The sequence below is a fragment of the Herpailurus yagouaroundi genome, unplaced genomic scaffold, assembly GCF_014898765.1.
Source record: "Herpailurus yagouaroundi ecotype Mexico unplaced genomic scaffold, PumYag 187, whole genome shotgun sequence".
Taxonomy (NCBI): Eukaryota; Metazoa; Chordata; class Mammalia; order Carnivora; family Felidae; genus Herpailurus; species Herpailurus yagouaroundi.
The window spans coordinates 12,774,153-12,788,672 of record NW_024412418.1 but is presented as its reverse complement, the minus strand read 5'-3'; the positions used below and the strand labels follow the sequence as shown (position 1 = coordinate 12,788,672).

General features: G+C 38.0%; 1 protein-coding gene across 11 annotated transcripts in view; it reads right to left on the bottom strand.

Moving 5' to 3' along the window:
• The window catches only part of LRRC4C (leucine rich repeat containing 4C), a 1,211,302-nt gene that overhangs the window by 110,028 nt on the left and 1,086,754 nt on the right, over nucleotides 1-14,520 (bottom strand). For 2 of the 11 annotated variants that reach the window (XM_040495407.1, XM_040495410.1), the window contains one exon: nucleotides 5,569-5,695. The exons of the other annotated variants lie outside the window; for them this stretch is intronic. The gene's annotated coding sequence lies outside the window, so the exon portion shown is untranslated. The remainder of the gene's footprint in view (nucleotides 1-5,568; nucleotides 5,696-14,520) is intronic. 11 annotated transcript variants of the gene reach the window in all.

Sequence of the window (14,520 nt, the reverse complement as noted above, 5' to 3'; positions counted from 1 at the left end):
GGGCTCGAACTCACGGACGGTGAGATCGTGACCTGGCTGAAGTCGGACGCTTAACCGACTGCGCCACCCAGGCGCCCAGAAGGCGTTAACTTTAAATATGTAAACTTTGTTATTTCAGAACTTGTGATACATCATTGACAGAACTCACCAGGATCTGTTAATTCTTTCTTTTATAGACACAGAGAAGATTCTATTTCCCAGCTCCCTCACCACCTCCACCCTCAGAGTTAGGTGGGGCCAGGTGACTTTTGACAAATGGATTATAAATAGAATATAAGTGTGTCACTTCTGAGGAAGGCAGAGGAATGCCCTGAACTATCTCCAGCTTGCTTCTCCCTGTGACAGCAATCTGGAAGCTCCATGTTCAGAAGGCAAAGCCATAAGACAGAGGCAGACCAACCCTCTCACACATCACTTGAGGGTTAAAAGAGGCCCACAGTAGACTCAGCATGCACAAACAATAAACTCGTGTTAATCCACTGAGATTTCAGGGTTGATCTGTTATCACAGCGAGTTTAGACAATCCTGACCAATACAGTTCCTAACATGGTTTCTAGTATTTAGTAAGTGCTTAATATGTAGCTCCTTAAAGAATCAGCATGCAGGGCTGAGATCACCATTTAGTAGAAACATCTAAATCTAGACATGGCTTATGAAGGGAAAAAAACCAGTCATCTTGATTTATTTAAAAAATCAATTTCTGCATATTAAGTATGTAGAGACTATATATCAACCGTTATACAGCTCAGGGACTACCCAGCATGACTGCATATTGCTGACTAAGGAAAAGACAGGTCATGTTCATGTAAAAAGATTATTACCACCATAAAGTAGTCCCTATATGTTAGGTTCAAAATGAATGAAGAGAGTAATTTGGTTGGAAGGGAACAGATCTGTGACTTTTCCTCTTCCCACTTCTGCCTTTTATCTAAATGGCGTATCATATCATAGTTAAGCTACTTTGTGACAAAAAAGGATGTCACTTTCCTTGCAGCCACTATCGTCTGCCATTTTCGGCATGGTTCTAGAAAGCAGGAGAGATCCAGGTTCTCCCTTCACTCCGCGGGGGAGTATCTGCGGGACTATGACCTCTAAATAGACTTTCTCTTACGCTCTATTTGACCCTCTGGTAAAGTGGGCCCAATGATGACCTTAACACCAGGTCATGGCAAAATCAAGTAGCACACTGCATTATAAGAACCTAGCACAGGGCTTGCTACATTTTAGCACATAATAAATGTTGGTTTTATTTCTTCAGCCCCTTTTTCTTATTATCACCTCCGTCTCTTTGGTCCTCCCCCTTATTTCCTTTCAATGTCTTGGGGTTTTGGGTTTGTTTATTTTGTTTTTTGTTTTGCATTATTTGTTTCTTTGTTGTTTAAACTGAAAAGCAAAGGCAGTGAATGCTAGATGATTCTCAAAACATCTCTCAGTATGAAATACCTAGGCCCTTGAAGTTTGCTTATTGCTGGGAATTTGGAATTGACAGCAGAGGCCACAAGAATGAAAACGCTATCCCACACCACCAGAGTCGGGCCTGAGCAGGCAAGCAGGGGCATCAAAGGTGAGGAAGCAATGCCAGAATGAACGACAAAGGGTGCAGTGACCTGTTGGCAGCCACAGCTAAATGGAGTTTTATAAAACTAGAGCCTCCTAGAGTCTCTGTTGTCTATGGCTTTCTAGATTTTGATTAATTCAAATGAATTTAAAACAAATCAACACTGGGGGGAGGTATATCACTTTGCCCACTGGGATGCAGAAGAGTCTGAAGTTTATATTGTAACAGAAGTTTCATGTTCATCTGGGCTCTTAAGAGAGCATCTTCAAAAGGTGGATAATAAGGAAGATGAAATGGTGTTTTGAAATATTTCCTTGTGCCTGTAAGCCAGTCTCAGCCAACAAGTGAATATCCAGTAAGAACAAACACCTCACACTGTAATTCCTCGAGTGGGCACTGGTCCACACTGTTTCCTGATATGTGCCTGAATACCTTTGAATTACGACTTCATTTCACCTCCTGACTCTGGCCCCACACTTGTCCCTGGATTTGATAATGGTTAACGTTCTTTGGTTTTTCGCCCTCTATCTACACTGGATTCTCAGACCAAATTGACTACAGTGATCCAAGATTTACATCCCAGCTTTACATCCCCCATTCTACCCAGGCAATGGCACCAACCAGGGCAATTAGGATTCAGAAAATGGTTGTAAAGTCACTTTTTTTGAAATAGCTAAGCACCAGCATATCAAAAAAAGAGATATGAAAGTCTCTTTATTATCAACCAATAATACTCCAAAGTAACTATCAGGGCAAAAATTCACTTAAAGAGAAATTTAAATTCACATAAATTAGAGCAGAGAGCATCTTTAACACATCTGAGTGTCAGAGTTGTAAAGAGGAAGCACCTAATGAGTCAATGAATCGTGGAAATATACATATATTTTTAAATGTTTATTTATGTTTAAAGAGAGAGACAGAAAAAGAGAAAGAGGCACAGAGAGGAGAGACAGAGAGAATCCTTAGCAGGCTTCGCGCTGTCAGCTTGGAGCCCGACGTGGGGCTCAATGTCACCAATCACGAGATCATGACCTGAGCCAAGAGTGGGTCCTTTAACCACTGAGCTACCCAGGTGCCCCACGGAATATATTTTTAAGCAATTTGGAATCCTTTCTCTCTCGCCCATCCCTGATTCATGTATCTTCTAAAGTGTTGTGTTTCAATTGCCAAGGAGAGGTGTTTATATAAAAGGTGATCTTTTCTCCTGCAGATTCTAGGGAACTACACCCAGTAGGAAAAAACTGAAATTTGAGAGAAACACCAGCTAAAACACTACCGGACCTGGCTTCCCTCACCTCCAACAATCCCGCATAAGCTCTAGGCTTTAGTCTGAATTCCAAAGAAGGACATCCAAACACAATCTTAGCACTGTGTTAGTTGAATTATACTCACCTATGTCTCTGCTTTTGCTCTCCACTTACATACCTACAATATGACAAAGACTTTGCCTCAAACTGATTTCTGGCCTCTACGTGCAAGTGACCATGATCTCAATTCTTCCTCCTTTACAATGTCTTCTGAATTCCCTCCCCAGCAGCACTGTTGCCTCTTTTTTTTTTTTTCAAATTTCATCGTGTTCTTAGCAGAGCTCATATTTTTCCTTAAATTCAAACCGCCTTGTATTTGCTTATTTATTATGCCTGTGAATAATGTCTAAATGTGAACTGACAATACCCGGGATCCCTTTCCTGATCCTCAGGCTCCCTCTCAGAGCCTAGTTCACCACTGTGTAACCTAGTTCTCTGTCAATGTGTGTGGAACTGAATTTAAAAAATAAAAACAGGGAAACATCTCACATGCTTTCTCCCTGTTCATACTTCTGTTAGGGAAATGAGTGATTTATAAGACAATGTAAATATGCAATGTGCCAGGGCAAAAACGAGATTTCAGACAACTGATCACATATCCAGAATTCCTATGGCAAGACCCAATGACCTCCACTAGATACAACCCAGTAAAGAAACCAAAAGCAAGTCAACGGACTTCGTAATGCGTTGGTTCCCTCGATCTTCTTTATTGCTAACTGTTCTGGATATAAAACCCCTATCTTGCTACTGTCTTTCAGCCAGAAGCCCCAACCAGTAGAAGCAGAGTGCTTTCCCAACACTTAATAATAAAACCAGAAAGGGCTAAAGGCTCTTTTCTTGTGTGGCAAGGAGGAGGCACATCATTAGCCAGGCTGGATGGTATTCCCTTGATGTATAAATCCCCCAAAATATGTAAACAATTTGATTTCTAGTAAAATACTTAGTTGACTTTTGGTTACACCTATGACTCTGATGGCATAGAACCTTGCTACTCAGAGTGCTGGGACCAGCAGCATCAGCAGCATCTGGAAGCTTTTTAGAAATTCAGACTCTCAGACCTCATCTCAGATCTAATGAATCAGAATGTGCATTTTAACAATATGCCCAAGTGACTCAAATGTACATAATATTTTAAGAAGCATGGACATCCAATATTCCAGCAGCAATATTTCACCTGCATCATAGTGGTCTCTGCTCTAAGCCATGATTTGATTGTAAAAGTAAAATATTTTCTTCTCACACTCTCTCCTTCTCTACCCCTCACTCTTTTCTATACACCTGTCCATTTCCTTTAATATGCAGTATAAAAAAAACACAAAAGATTTTTCATACTTTCGATTGTACACATTTCTTTCATATACATTATTCCATTTCATCCCTTTGATATCTCTGTAAACACCATCACGCATAACTTGTCAAATGTCATCTTGGTAATAAATGTCTGACTTGCATGCCAATGTTGTAAACATGTTTCCCCTGTAACCAATGAACTCCCTACCCTCAAAATTCTCTGCATTATAAATCGTACTTTAAAAATGGATTGAATCCACATATTCAACAGGGGAAAATGGATATTTAAAGTATCCCACAGAGTTTGGAAAGACTTGCACCTGATGGGGACCTTAGGGGAAACAGACAAAAAAAAGAGGATATTAATTTCTTGCTCCTCCCATTACCCTCACAACCCCCTGCCGAAGTCCATGGAGCCAAGGACTTGAAATGCCAGGCGGATCTTAATCTTGAATCTTTTGCCCTTGCCACTCCCATAACCCAGATTATCCTAAACAGACAGTAAACATGCACACTCTTGATGAAAGCTTTTATAGCTTCCATTACATAACGGATTTGCTGTCATTTTATTGAAACTGTGCATACTGAAGAAATGAGAGGGAAAAAAAAAAGATCCAATTATTGCTTATAAGCAATGGAGTTTTCAATGAACCCAAACCAACTTGGGCATTTCTATCCTATAATGGCAGGACTTCCTGAATAACCCTACTCATTGATGTGACTCGAAATTTCCAGCAATGAGTAAAACAACATAAGGCAATAGCAATAAAGAAACATTTCCTATAGTTTAATTAAGAAGTTGTCTGTAGGGGCGCCTCGGTGGCGCAGTCGGTTAAGCGTCCTACTTCAACCAGGTCACGATCTCACGGTCCGTGAGTTCGAGCCCCGCGTCGGGCTCTGGGCTGATGGCTCAGAGCCTGGAGCCTGTTTCCGATTCTGTGTCTCCCTCTCTCTCTGCCCCTCGCCCGTTCATGCTCTGTCTCTCTCCGTCCCAAAAATAAATAAACGTTGAAAAAAAAAATTAAAAAAAAAAAAAAAGAAGTTGTCTGTAGCCTTAGGATATAATATAGTAAATTACCAACCATATTCAAAGCCAGGTGCACTTTCAAAATCTTTAGTCCAAATCTATGCCATGTACAGAGATAAGTATCTGTACATAATATAAAATTATTAACCAGACTTTAGCCTTCATCCAAATTCTTGAACACTGACATTTAGGTATATATTTATCATCATTTTTATAAGAGGCTCTTGATTATTACAAAATGGAAATCACACTGGAAGTTACAAATCTAAAATTAAACATAAGTAGAATGTTACAATAAGAAGGAATTTTAGAGAGATCACATAGACCTATCCTTCATTTCCAATTTATAGATTCACTGAGAGGCCCAAAGAGGCCACACAACTTACCCCAAGCTCCACTGTTGTCTGTTACTGACTAGCTGAGTAACTCTGGGCAAGTCCCCTGTCTCTCAGCCTGTTTCCTCATCTGCAAAATGACATGATTGGACTAGATGATGTTAAGATTCCATATAGCCTGAAAAAGACATTTTTCTACAAGGCCACATCCTAGAATATCCACCCTTCAAAAGCAACATACAAGAATATGAAAAGATATTTAAATGGCGCTGGGGGGCCACTGATGTTACCGTTTGTTGGTATTGTATCTCAACTTGAGACTTTAGAACCACATGGGTTGCATGGGTGCCCACGAACAGTAGGCAAACCAGGAGAGAACAAGTTTGGGCATATCCTTTGCCAGAAAAGTCTTGCAACTGAAAATCAGTCCAGGGTGAGGTTTTATCTTCTCCTCCCCCTTCTGAGGATCTAGTGACTTCATCTGTCTGGGCTCTGCCTCAGAGATTTCTCCTCAAGGTTCACTAGAGCCCTGTGAGTCCAGCCCTTGACCTAACCCCAGACAAAGATGTATTTCCTCCTGGAAGACTCCCCGCCTGGACGCGTCACTCATAATCAACCTTAAAAGAGACTTTAGGCTCCAGGGAGCTGCACATTTTGGCATCTTTTAAGCAGCTGTCCGGCTTTGGTCTGTAGTGAAACCTTTTTGTTTTATTACAATTTTATTCTGTTAGAAACAAAGAGTTGGTATGCTTAATTTAAAAAAAAAGTAGATTAAGCCTTTGAATGGAGGAACTGCATGATCATTGGTCATGCTTTAGGTACATGTATTTATTTCCCTTCCCTCATTCTTATGTAGGGTTGTATCTTTGAAATGGCTTCTATTTTGTTCAAGTGAGTTTCCACCTTTCTCTTTTTATTCTTTTCATTATTGCTATTTTCTATGGGGCAATCACACAGCCAGACAGTGGTTTAGGTTTTTAAAAGGGTATTTAAATATAACGACTCCATGAAGCAGAACCCAGGAATTATGTATGCAAGAATGGGCATTGCCAATATCCCTACCAATTAAGTCAATCATTAAACCTGAGTTTAATTTATTGGGCTCATTTTAATGATATACACAAGTGAACCTGAAACCCTGTGTCCTATTAACAGTAACATATTTAAGGAAATCTGGCATCTATATCTAAATCATTCTATACAAAATGTGGCCAACCAGGAGAGGAAGAATTCTATAAACTATGCCTAATCCAATAAATAACAATTATGTTATTATTAGCATTATTATCATCTATTCTTTACAGATTGCTTATTATGCATTGTGCACTCTTCTAAACAAGTTACATGATTACGTAGTTTTAACTTCACAGAAACACTGCAGTATTAACTATGAAAAAAAAGACATGTAGAGATGGGATGGAGCCAAACAATGGCCTCAGACAGGGTAGGCTTGTTGTAAAAGGATGATCCTAAACTGTTAACTGGCTATACTGGGAAAAACCAAGATTGGAAGGTACAGGGAAACCAAGTGTGGCTCAACTCCCATCTATGCAACCTGAGCAGCAGATACACCTGCCTATAGGGAGCATGTTTATCCCTAAAGGTACTCAGCAACAGGGTTCTGTGACCAAGATCCCAGGGATGGTGTAGAAAGGGATTCCGGCAATGGATGGAAGCAGAGAACCAAGGATCTGCAAGCCCTAGAATTCTGGGTAAAAGTACATGGAGAATATATGAACACTGGGGGTATAGCTGTACAAATACATGAATGAATCAAAAGACAGGTTAACAATCTTAGATAATGATACTTTGTATGTGTCTCTCCTATAGCACTCATTCTATTTTGTGTGAAATCTATGTGTGTCCTTTCATCTTCATTTCCAGTAAACTCTAAGTTCACTGAATCATGACTTACCACATACTAAGTATTAACCTTTGGAAAAGTGCTCATTTCCCTCTCCAGTAGTAATGGAACCTATCATACAGGATTGTCACAAGGAATACATTAGACTGTATATGGAAAGGAGTTAGCTTAGTGTCTAGTATAAATAGAGCTCTTAGTTATTGTTACTACCATTATTCTTGTAATTATTACTAAGCCACAGATGCATTTCTTAGGCCCATAATCTTGATTTTATAGTCTAATAAGTATCAGTCAATAACCAGTTTTACATTCCAATAGATCAATTAAAGCAACACGATTTTACCTGCCAACCTGCCAATATAAATTTTCCAGGAAGGGGGAATCAAACCCAAACCAACCAAGAGTTCATCAAAGAAGCAACTCAATAAGATGTTTTCACCATGCTTCTCTCTTAAATAACAAGAGAATATGGAGTGAGGAAAAGACAAAATGAAATATTTTATTTCAACCTGTTAAAAATTATTACTGTTTGATGCTTGTTGTATGCATGACAAATGAGCATACATTTCTCTCTTTTTGTGGTGAAAGAACTGTTACATGCCTTTGCAATTTATTAATGTTGTCTTCAATTTTCCTATGAAATTAATATCAAATGCATTTGAATGTGGCTCCTGGAATAATAGCAAGATGGACTTTTAAATTGCATGTGCTCAAACTGGTTTAAAAAGGCAAATTTCCATACTGTAATTTACACTAATATTATGCAAACAATTTTAGCAATGGGGCTCTTTTTTTAAAAAAGTATCTTATGCCCCCCCCCATAAACTAAGGCCTGCAAATACATATCATTGGGTAAGAAAATACTTCATTCTTCAAGGAAGTCCTGAAGTACCTTCCTAGAATTTTTAAAGTAGTTATAAAGCTAGCCTTCAAATCTAAACACCTTATATTATTGATGAAAAAACAGAGTCCCCAAAAGGGAAGCTGATTTGATCATGTTACAAAACTAGTTAGTGGCAAAACTTAGAATCCATGATTCATTCGTTCATTCATTTCATGTTTGTTGAGAGTTTTCCACGTGTCCATTCTGTGGTAGGCTTCCTATAGATATTGTGCTTATTAGTTTTAAAATTCATTCAATTTCCACTTGGCAATTATTAATTTAATATCTACTATGAATAGGCACTACGTTTGGTATAGGGTACTGAGATAAGTGTAAGTAAGAGTTGTTACCTATCACAAGCCCTTAAAAACTAGTTGAGGATGTACTGAGTACAGAGGTAGAGTAATTGGTAGCATGTAGTTAATACCATAAGAAAGCAAGAGAATTTGATGAGTTAATTTAGTATTTTCCTAGCCATATATAAAAAATACCCTATATCTATTAACCAATCATCAAATCTGTATTTATCATGTAGCATGTACTGGGAATGTGATTAGAAAAATCCAAGACCAGCTAGAAATTTATAATCTAAGAAGCTGAGATGCACAAACAAAACATTTGTTTTACAACATCAGGACACTGGTTAAGTACTGAGGGTAATGTAGCAATTTATGTATTAAAGAGATTTCTTTAAAAGAAAAAGCTCAGTGTGGACTGACTTTAAGAATCTGAGTGGGCTCCAAAGAAGAGGTATAATTTTAATTTAAAGAATTTATTATTACTATTCACATTTACCATTAACATTGGCATATTCCATTGCACCTGAATTTCTTAACAATACTCTTTGGAATGACTACATAAACAGACTTTTCTCCAATTAATAGTTTATGAACAACTAGCACAAAATTACATTATAATATCAACAGGCCCCCAAAGAGTCATTTGGCAGTTGAGCAGTTTATTCTTCAGTTGCTTTGTGACAATCCTGATTTTTCACCTATTAAATCAGGAAGCATTTCAGAATTGATCAGGTCTTTATCAATCTTGGCATATCCTGACACACTTAAGTCTCTAAGAAAACTCAATGCTGTCTCTTCCACATTTCTTTGACTTAATTGTCACCCAAGTCACAGTGCCCTCTCCCTCTTCTGAGCAATGTAATGGTCTGTACCTTTCACTTGAAAAATCTTTTTTTTTTTAACCTAGTCTTTACATGTTACTACATCACTTATAAATAAATATCTTTTTTTCCCTCATCTATACTAGAAGCTCAAGATAATAAAAGGCATAGCTTATACCTAAATACAATGATCTGCTAAAGAAGCACTTAATAAATAGTCACTGCTGTCATTTGATAGCAAAGGAGAGGTCCCTGTGTGTTACAGATATACTAGTCAATGAGTAGGAGTTGACAACCTACAACTTGTTATTTCTGATGCTTTATTCATTTAATCCTCAACTCCTGGGAGAAAAAGCAAGCAACCAAGCAAGCAACCAAGCAAAGAACAACATTGAACAGCAGTAGGATACCCATATTCTACTCCCAAATATGCCACTAATTTAACTGTGCCATTCTGCATTAGGGTGTCAATCTATTATTCGGTCTTCTATTTCTCCATATGTAACCCAATGGGCTTGGCTGAAATACTGCAGAAGACGCATTCTTTCTGATCCTTAAATATTACAAGAGTCAACCAGGAACACACCAAATGAGAAAATTATTTTGTTTGGATTATGGCAATATGGGGGTTGGAGCGAGGCTGAACATTCTTTAGTGTAGTTGCTCCAAAATTTTTAGTTTTTGTATCGAATCTCCCAGTGAGAAATCCACTATGCAGTGAAACAGTGCAAAGCTTCTGTTTCTCCCTCTCATTCTTTCTCTCCTTCTCTCAAAACTGAAAACGAAGTTTTACCAGTCAAACCTTGCAACGTGGTACACAGTAGCTTTTCTATTCTATCCTATCCCACCCCATCCTATCCTGTCTTCTGCTACCTCATTCCACTCCAGCCCATTTCAATCTATTGCCTTAAATAAAACCTCAGATTTGAATAATCAAATTGATTTCATTATCTTCTCTGGCTACATGAGTTCAGTCACATTATTAATTTATTCTATGGATTATTTTCTTCATTTGTAGAATATGGATAACATGTCTTTAGAGGGTTGTTTTTGGTATTAAATAGAATACTATTTAGCACTGCGCTTGGCATTAAGTGTTCAATACAGATATATTATTTTTATATGTTATTATTTTAACTATTTTGATTATTATATTATTATCATTCATTTTACTTAAGGGTATTTGGAGACTGTTAATTTATCTTATATTCTCATATACCTGATATGGATTGTGAAACTAGGAAATTCTTTACTTTTTAGGAAATCCTTTACTTTTTAACCAATAAGTAGGGAAAAAATTAATACAATTGGTCCAGGGCCCCTGGATGGCTCAGTCAGTAAAGCTTGTGACTTTTAATTTCATCTCAGGTCATGATCTCACAATTCATGAGTTTGAGTCCCACATTGGGTCTTGCTTGGGACTCTCTCTCTCTCTCCCTGTCTCTCTGCCCCCTCCTGCTCATGCATGCACACTCTCTCTCTTTCTTAAAATAAATAAACATTAAAAAAGTGTTTGGTCCATACATTTCCAGACATCAAATACTCAATATTACTTTGTTTTTGGTTAACTCTGGAGACTTTTCATTTCGTGCTTAATCTCCATGGTGATTAAGGGATGTGGAAATGATAACACTGGCATTTCATTTAAATGTTTCCATGAGGTGACATATGACAGATTCATTCTTCTAACTTAACTGAGATGAAAGTCATCTCATCTCCTATTACTAGGGGACAAATATGAACTGAAGCATGTGGTTTCCCTCACTCCTAATATCTGTACCAGAGGAAAAATATTAACTAAAAGGAACAACTAAGTCCTCTGATTTTTTAATGATTCTAGTTTGAATCTTCAAAACACTGCTTATATAAAGGGATATAAGGAGAAGTCTCATTTTTATTTCCATTATTTTTAATTTTTTAAATATGTATTTATTTATTTTGAGAGACAGTGACAGAGAGTGAGCAGGGAAGGGGTAGAGAAGAGAGAGAGAATCTCAAGCAGGCTCTTCACTGCCAGTGCAGAGCCCAATGTGGGGCTTGAACTCACAAATCATGAGACCATGACCTGAGCTGAAATCAAGAGCTGGTGCTTAACTGACTGAGCCATCCGGGGAACCCCGATTTCCATCTTTTTTAGATTACTGAAGGAGATCATTCTTTCATGATAAAATTCACTATTCAATGATTTTTCAAACTAAAATATAAACATTCAAAATAAAAGGTATATATGTGATATAGCATTTCTATTTCCTGTAAGCATAAATACTTACAGGAAGCAGAAAAAGTAACTGGTGGAGCACCTAGGTGGCTCTGTCAGTTAAACATCTAACTCTTGATTTTGACTCAGGTCATGATCATAATTCATGGGATTGAGCCCTGCATCAGGCTCCATGCTGATAGCATGGAACCTGCTTGGGATTCTCTTTCTCTCTCCCTCTTTCTCTGCCCCTTCACCTCTCTCTCTCTAAATAAATAAATAAATAAACTTAAAAAACAAAAATAATTTGTTTACTATTTCTGCCATGACTTGTCAGGAAACTGAGCATGTTCACACACAAAAGCAAAGAATAATACCAACGGCTCAGCAGCAGATGAAGTGGCAAGATTTCCCTAGGTGGAGTTTATAGTTATCTTTTAATCACTCAAGAGACTAATTTTTTTTTTTTTGACCTGAATTCATCTTGCCTCCTTTCAACCTTACCTCCACTGATCCTATAACGTCTTCCTCTTCTCTGTCTCTTTTTTTAATACTAATTTAAATATGGACCTTTTTGTAATCACCATGTGTGCCATCGGCATCAACATTTCAGAAGATATCTTCAGCGCACCCACTGCGTATCCACCATACTTGTTTCATTTTGTTAATTGAATGTTTCTCAAACAACCTCATTATCTGTCCTCAGCACTTAGCATTTTCCTGTTATAAAACTATCCTTTGCAATGTCTTCTCTGCCAACCAGAAGGGCGAGACTCTTGCTTATAGCATCTCCCAAAACACAGGACTAGTCTTTAACAAAATCCCCATGTTGTCAGACCACAACGGGGGAAGTGAAAAGAACTAACACTGAGTGCCTACTACATATCAGGCTATAAATGCATGGTATTTAGTCTTCAAAACAGTCCTATGATACAGAAGACATTACACCAATTTTAAACAGATGATGGAAACAAATAAACAAACAAAAAATATTCTATCACTTATCGCAAGACACACGATGGGCAAGTTCTTGAGACAGTATTCCAGAGTCCACACTGGGTCACTGCACAGTACCAATTGTACTAAGGAAAGGCTGACTTATATTCTGGTCTTTTTTTTTTTTTCTGTCAGAGAGCTCTTTGAAGGCCTTAATACTCTCTGTTGTCCAGATATAGGGGCCATGTTAACTCCCAAACAGTTCTAAGCTGTGTAAAGCCATTTCCCTCAGCTCCAGTTCTAGAAAGGTTTGGAAGACAGGAAGAATTAGCAGCCACCCTGTAGACATACTGACTATACTGTGGAAAAGCTAAAGCCAGGGGACCTGAAAAGCTTTCTCCCACTAATGGAAAATTATTTTAGGTCTTTTCTCTTAGGGAGTTTTACATATGAAGCTTAAATTCACACACACACACACACACACACAACAACAACAACAACAACAATAAATACCTCTCACACAGTTCTGTTAGTAGCCTGATTTGTTTATAACCATGAACTGAAGTCAACGTCAGTGGTAACTGTGTAGAGTGAAAGCTTTATGGGAAGTTAGTTTCCTATGCTTCACTCCCCTTTGCACCCCTACCCAGAATGCTCTCTGCTTTTCCATCCTTCCCTAGCAAAACAAACCACCCTTCATTCTTCTGGGCCAAGCCCCAAGGTCACCTCCTCCACAAAGCTTTCTTCATCACCCTCCTACCCCTAGTTATCTTTCCTTTGAGTTTCCCCCAACATTTTATTCATGTCCCCAAAATAGTGCCTATCACAGTGCATCACATATTTCTCATTCTACAGACCAGGTTTTTCAACCTCATTACTAATGGTTTTTGGAGCAATATAGCTATTATTTAATGCCCTGTGAATCGTAGGATGTTCAGCAGTATTCCAGGTCTCTACCCACTGGATGCCAGTAGCAGCTCCCCTTTGATTGTGACAAATATTCGATTGAGACCAAATGTGTCTCTAGATAGTGTCAAATTTCCCCTTAGGGGAGGGCAGTATCACCCCCAGTTAACAATTCAGTTTTAGATCACAGGGACCACATGAGTAGTGACTGTGCTTTTGTTCATCCTATACACATGGGAATATCAGGCCCACGGCAAACGGTTAATTAAAATCTGTTGGTTTTAATGAAATTACTCTCATTTACCAATAACTACATACTGCATTATAAAATGCATTAAATTCATACTTTGTTCAAAAGTGAAAAAAACATGACTGCTAAGTTAAACTCTGGATTCAAGGAAAATGAGATCAAAAGTCATTGGATGTCAAAGGAGAGAAAATACTTCTTGGGAACCTGGGTGGCTTTGTCACTTAAGCGTCTGAGTCTTGGTTTTGGATCAGGTCATGATCTCATGGTTTGTGGGTTTGAGGCATGCATCAGGCTCTGTGCTGACAGCTCAGAGACTGGAGCCTGCTTCAGATTTTGTGTTTCCCTCTCTCTCTGCCCCTCTCCCACTAATGCTCTGTCTGAAAAATAAACATGAACGAAAGAAAATTTAAAAAGAAAAAAAATACTTTTCTCTGTATATGTAAGAAATCAAAAAATCATATATGTATTACATATAATTATATATATGAAATATATAAATGCGTGTATACACCCATACACATAATAACTTTTCATAGAAAACTACGTTCAGAAAACTGGATATATGTAATGTGATATCTCTAAATACATCATACCTAACATGCTTTGTTCAATACAATATGCAGCCAATTGCTAGGGTTTTTTTCCCCTGAAAGACTCATTCATGATAAAAGTGATGCTTATTTTGAAATTTCAAAATTAGAGAGACCTGATTAAATAAAGAAGTGCAGACAGTATGATATTGCCTTTCTTCCTGATAAGATATTCATCTCTTCCCAATTTGGTGCAGAACAATTTAAAGTCATCTCACTTTATTTCTGTGGACTAGTTAACCATTTATTTGGCCTGA